The sequence below is a fragment of the Lolium perenne genome, chromosome 5, assembly GCF_019359855.2.
Source record: "Lolium perenne isolate Kyuss_39 chromosome 5, Kyuss_2.0, whole genome shotgun sequence".
NCBI classification, from domain to species: Eukaryota; Viridiplantae; Streptophyta; class Magnoliopsida; order Poales; family Poaceae; genus Lolium; species Lolium perenne.
Genome location: NC_067248.2, coordinates 41,532,863 through 41,540,085, shown reverse-complemented (window position 1 = coordinate 41,540,085; position 7,223 = coordinate 41,532,863).

The following is a 7,223-nucleotide window of genomic DNA, read 5'->3' as shown; positions in this document are numbered from 1 at the left end:
TAATCGAATACAATCTACTGCGATACTTGTTCTACTGTTTTCTGCAAACAATCATCATCCACACTATACATCTAATCCTTTGTTACAGCAAGCCGGTGAGATTGACAACCTCACTGTTTAGTTGGGGCAAAGTACTTTGGTTGTGTTGTGCAGGTTCCACATTGGCGCCGGAATCCCTCGTGTTGCGCCGCACTACATCTAGCCGCCATCAACCTTCAACGTGCTTCTTGGCTCCTACTGGTTCGATAAACCTTGGTTTCTTACTGAGGGAAAACTTGCCGCTGTACGCATCACACCTTCCTCTTGGGGTTCCCAACGGACGCGTGTTGTACGCGTATCAAGCAGATTTTCTGGCGCCGTTGCCGGGGAGATCAAGACACGCTGCAAGGGGAGTCTCCACCTCCAATCTCTTTACTTTGTTTTTGTCTTGCTTTATTTTATTTACTACTTTGTTTGCATTCTCCATATTAAAAACACAAAAAAATTAGTTACTTGCATTTACTTTATCTAGTTTGCTTTATTTACTGTTGCTAAAATGGGTACTCCTGAAAATACTAAGTTGTGTGACTTCACAACCACAAATAATAATGATTTCTTATGCATACCTATTGCTCCACCTGCTACCACAGCAGAATTCTTTGAAATTAAACCTGCTTTACTGAATCTTGTTATGCGAGAGCAATTTTCTGGTGTTAGTTCTGATGATGTTGCTGCCCATCTTAATAATTTTGTTGAATTATGTGAAATGCAAAAGTATAAGGATGTAGATAGTGACATTATAAAATTAAAATTGTTCCCTTTCTCATTAAGAGGAAGAGCTAAAGATTGGTTGCTATCTGTGCCTAAGAATAGCATTGATTCATGGACTAAATGCAAGGATGCTTTTATTGGTAGATATTACCCCCTGCTAAAATTATATCTTTGAGGAGTAGCATAATGAATTTTAAACAATTGGATAATGAGCATGTTGCACAAGCTTGGGAAAGAATGAAATCTTTGGTTAAAAATTGCCCAACCCATGGACTGACTACTTGGATGATCATCCAAACCTTTTATGCAGGACTGAATTTTTCTTCACGAAACCTATTGGATTCAGCTGCTGGAGGTACATTTATGTCCATCACTCTTGGGGAAGCAACAAAGCTTTTTGATAATATGATGATTAATTACTCTGAATGGCACACGGAAAGAGCTCCACAAGGTAAGAAGGTAAATTCTGTCGAAGAAACCTCTTCCTTGAGTGATAAGATTGATGCTATTATGTCTATGCTTGTGAATGGTAGGACTAATGTTGATCCTAATAATGTTCCGTTAGCTTCATTGGTTGCTCAAGAAGAACATGTTGATGTAAACTTCATTAAAAATAATAATTTCAACAACAATGCTTACCGGAACAATTCTAGTAACAACTGTAGGCCATATCCTTATAATAATGGCAACGGCTATGGTAATTCTTATGGGAATTCTTACAACAATAATAGAAACACACCCCTGGACTTGAAGCCATGCTTAAAGAATTTATTAGTACACAAATTGCTTTTAACAAATCTGTTGAAGAAAAGCTTGGGAAAATTGATATACTTGCTTCTAAAGTCGATAGTCTTGCTGCTGATGTTGATCTCTTGAAATCAAAAGTTATGCCTAATGAAAATCATAATAATAAGATTGTTACTACAGCAAATGCCATCCAAGTTAGAATTAATGAGAATATAAGATTGATGGCCGAATTGCGTGCTAGGTGGGAAAAAGAAGAAAATGCTAAAGAAGATAATATAGCTAAAGTTTGGACTATTACCACCACTAGTAATGCTAATGCTCCACATGTTGCTGCACCTCCTACTATTAATGGTAAAATAATTGGTGTTGGCAATGTTTCCACTTCTAATGCAAAGCGCGAAAAACTGCCTGAAATCGCTAAATCATTAAACCGCATGTGATAAAACTGCTGAAATTTTTTCCAACATTGGGGACAATGATCCCATTGCTTTAGATTATAATGGTTTGGATTTTGATGATTTCCACATCTCTGAAGTTATAAAGTTCTTACAAAAACTTGCTAAGATTCCTAATGCTAGTGCTATAAACTTGGCTTTCACGAAACATATTACAAATGCTCTCATAAAAGCTAGAGAAGAGAAATTAAATCACGAAACTTCTATTCCTAGGAAGCTAGAGGATGGTTGGGAGCGCATCATTAAGATGAAGGTCAATGACTTTGATTGTAATGCTTTATGTGATCTTGGTGCAAGTATTTCCGTTATGCCTAGAAAGATCTATGATATGCTTGACTTGCCACCATTGAAAAATTATTATTTGGATGTTAATCTTGCTGATAATTCTACAAAGAAACCTTTGGGGAGAGTTGATAATATTCGCATTACCGTTAACAATAACCTTGTCCCCGTTGATTTTGTTGTCTTGGATATTGAATGCAATGCATCTTGTCCCATTATATTGGGAAGACCTTTTCTTCGAACTATTGGTGCTATCATTGATATGAAGGAAGGTAATAGGATATCAATTTCCTCTCAAGAAAGGTATGGAACAATTCCCTAGAAAGAGAATGAAGTTACCTTTTGATTCTATCATTAGAACAAATTATGATGTTGATGCTTCGTCTCTTGATAATACTTGATACACACTTTCTGCGCCTAGCTGAAAGGCGTTAAAGAAAAGCGCTTATGGGGGACAACCCATGTTTTTACTTCTGCACTTTTATTTTATATTTGAGTCTTGGAAGTTGTTACTACTGTAGCAACCTCTCCTTATCTTAGTTTTGTTGCATTGTTGTGCCAAGTAAAGTCTTTGATAGTAAGGTTCATACTAGATTTGGATTACTGCGCAGAAACAGATTTCTTTGCTTTCACGAATCTGGGCCTAATTCTCTGTACGTAACTCAGAAAATTATACCAATTTACGTGAGTGATCCTCAGATATGTACGCAACTTTCATTCAATTTGAGCATTTTCATTTGAGCAAGTCTGGTGCCTATTAGAAATTCGTCTTTACGAACTGTCCTGTTTTGACAGATTCTGCCTTTTATTTCGCATTGCCTGTTTTGCTATGCTTGATGGATTTTTCGATTCCATTAACTTTCAGTAGCTTTGTGCAATGTCCAGAAGTGTTAAGAATGATTATGTCACCTCTGAACATGTAAATTTTAATTGTGCACTAACCCTCTAATGAGTTGTTTTGAGTTTGGTGTGGAGGAAGTTTTCAAGGATCAAGAGAGGAGGATGATACAACATGATCAAGGAGAGTGAAAGCTCTAAGATTGGGGATGCCCCGGTGGTTCACCCCTGCATATTGCAAGAAGACTCAAGCGTCTAAGCTTGGGGATGCCCAAGGCATCCCCTTCTTCATCGACAACATTATCAGGTTCCTCTAGTGAAACTATATTTTTATTCCATCACATCTTATGTACTTTCCTTGGAGCGTCTATTTGTTTTTGTTTTTGTTTTTGTTTGAATAAAATGGATCCTAGCATTCATTGTGTGGGAGATAGACACGCTCCGCTGTTGCAGATGGACAAATATGTCCTTAGGCTTTACTCATAATATTCATGGCGAAGGTTGAATCTTCTTCGTTAAATTGTTATATGGTTGGAAACGGAAAATGATACATGTAGTAATTCTAAAATGTCTTGGATAATGTGATACTTGGCAATTGTTGTGCTCATGTTTAAGCTCTTGCATCATATGCTTTGCACCTATTAATGAAGAAATACATAGAGCTTGCTAAAATTTGGTTTGCATAATTGGTCTCTCTAAGGTCTAGATAATTTTTAGTAAAGTGTTTGAACAACAAGGAAGACGGTGTAGAGTCTTATAATGTTTACGATATGTCTTTTATGTGAGTTTTGCTGCACCGGTTCATCCTTGTGTTTGTTTCAAATAGCCTTGCTAGCCTAAGCCTTGTATCGAGAGGGAATACTTCTCATGCATCCAAAATCCTTGAGCCAACCACTATGCCATTTGTGTCCACCATACCTACCTACTACATGGTATTTCTCCGCCATTCCAAAGTAAATTGCTTGAGTGCTACCTTTAAACAATTCAAAATTTATTACCTCTGATTTGTGTCAATGTTTTAAAGCTCATGAGGAAGTATGTGGTGTTTATCTTTCAATCTTGTTGGGAAACTTTCACCAATGGACTAGTGGCTTCATCCGCTTATCCAATAATTTTGCAAAAAGAGCTGGCAATGGGATTCCCAATCCCAAATTAATTAACAAAAAATAGACACTCCTCCATGGTATGTGATTTTTGGATGGCACCCGAAGGATTCGGTTAGCCATGGCTTGAGAAAGCAAAGGTGGGGAGGAGTGTCATCATAATAAAACTAAAATAAAAAGGCACTCCTTCATGGTATGAGATTGTTGGCAGGCACCCGAAGGATTCGGTTAGCCATGGTTTGTGAAAGAAAGGTTGGAAGGAGTGCCACACAAAAATAAAATAAAATGGGAGCCGCTCTTTGAAGGTTTGTCTGGCAAGGGGGTTAGAATGCCCACTACCATTCGTTGACAACAACAAACACCTCTCAAATTTTTACTTTTATTGCTCTCTATATGTTTTCAAAATCAAAGCTCTAGCACAAATATAGCAATCAATGCTTCCCTCTGCGAAGGGCCATTCTTTTACTTTTATGTTGAGTCAGTTCACCTATTTCTCTCCATCTCAAGAAGCAAACACTTGTGTGAACTGTGCATTGATTCCTACATACTTGCATATTGCACTTATTATATTACTTTACATTGACACTATCCATGAGATATACATGTTACAAGTTGAAAGCAACCGCTGAAACTTAATCTTCCTTTGTGTTGCTTCAATACCTCTACTTCGAATTATTGCTTTATGAGTTAACTCTTATGCAAGACTCATTGATGCTTGTCTTGAAGTACTATTCATGAAAAGTCTTTGCTATATGATTCATTTGTTTACTCATGTCATTTACCATTGTTTTGATCGCTGCATTCATTACATATGCTTACAATAGTATGATCAAGGTTATGATGGCATGTCACTCCAGAAATTATCTTTGTTATCGTTTACCTGCTCGAGACGAGCAGAAACTAAGCTTGGGGATGCTGATACGTCTCCGACGTATCGATAATTTCTTATGTTCCATGCCACATTATTGATGATATCTACATGTTTTATGCATACTTTATGTCATATTTATGCATTTTCCGGCACTAACCTATTAACGAGATAACGAGATGCCGAAGAGCCAGTTGCTGTTTTCTGCTGTTTTTGGTTTCAGAAATCCTAGTAAGGAAATATTCTCGGAATTGGACGAAATCAAAGCCCAGGGGCCTATTTTCACACGAAGCTTCCAGAAGACCGAAGATGATACGAAGTGGGGCCACGAGCTGGCGACACACTAGGGCGGCGCGGCCCAAGCCCTGGCCGCGCCGGCCTAGCATGTGGGGCCCTCGTGTGGCCCCCTGACCTATCTCCTCCGCCTACTTATAGCCTTCGTCGCGAAACCCCCAGTACCGAGAGCCACGATATGGAAAACCTTCCAGAGACGCCGCCGCCGCCAATCCCATCTCGGGGGATTCAGGAGATCGCCTCCGGCACCCTGCCGGAGAGGGGAATCATCTCCCGGAGGACTCTTCACCGCCATGGTCGCCTCCGGAATGATGAGTGAGTAGTTCACCCCTGGACTATGGGTCCATAGCAGTAGCTAGATGGTCGTCTTCTCCTAATTATGCTTCATTGTCGGATCTTGTGAGCTGCCTAACATGATCAAGATCATCTATCTGTAATGCTATATGTTGTGTTTGTTGGGATCCGATGAATAGAGAATACTATGCTATGTTGATTATCAATCTATTATCTATGTGTTGTTTATGATCTTGCATTCTCTCCGTTACTAGTAGAGGCTCTGGCCAAGTTGATACTTGTAACTCCAAGAGGGAGTATTTATGCTCGATAGTGGGTTCATGTCTCCATTAAGTCTGGGGGAGTGACAGAAACCTCTAAGGTTGTGGATGTGCTGTTGCCACTAGGGATAAAACATTGATGCTATGTCCGAGGATGTAGTTATTGATTACATTACGCACCATACTTAATGCAATTGTCTGTTGTTTTCAACTTAATACTGGAAGGAGTTCGGATGATAACCTGAAGGTGGACTTTTTAGGCATAGATGCATGCTGGATAGCGGTCTATGTACTTTGTCGTAATGCCCAATTAAATCTCACAATATTCATCATATCATGTATGTGCATTGTCATGCCCTCTCTATTTGTCAATTGCCCAACTGTAATTTGTTCACCCAACATGCTATTTATCTTATGGGAGAGACACCTCTAGTGACATGAGCCCTCTCTATTTGTCTTTTGACCGGGGTCCACAGTTCACTAGAGGTGTCTCTCCCATAAGATAAACAGCATGTTGGGTGAACAAATTACAGTTGGGCAATTGACAAATAAAGAGGGCATGACCATGCACATACATATTATGATGATTATTGTGAGATTTAATTGGGCATTACGACAAAGTACATAGACCGCTATCCAAACATGCATCTATGCCTAAAAAGTCCACCTTCGAGTTATCATCCGAACCCCTCCAGTATTAAGTTGCTAACAACAGACAATTGCATTAAGTATTGCGCGTAATGTAATCAATGACTATATCCTTGAACATAGCACCAATGTTTTATCCCTAGTGGCAACAAGACATCCATAATCTTAGAGATTTCTGTCACTTCCTGCATTCACGGAGACATGAACCCACTATCGAGCATAAATACTCCCTCTTGGGGTTACTAGCATCAACTTGGCCAGAGCATCTACTAATAACGGAGAGCATACAAGATCATAAACAACACATAGACATAACTTTGATAATCAACATAACAAGTATTCTCTATTCATCGGATCCCAACAAACGCAACATATAGAATTACAGATAGATGATCTTGATCATGTTAGGCAGCTCACAAGATCCGACAATGAAGCACAATGGGGAGAAGACAACCATCTAGCTACTGCTATGGACCCATAGTCCAGGGGTAGACTACTCACACATCACTCCGGAGGCGACCATGGCAGCGTAGAGTCCTCCGGGAGATGAATCCCTCTCGGCAGGGTGCCGGAGGCGATCTCCCGAATCCCCCGAGATGGGATTGGCGGCGGCGGTGTCTCAGTAAGGTTTTCCGTATCGTGGCTCTCGGTACTGGGGGTTTCGCGACGGAGGCTTTAAGTAGGC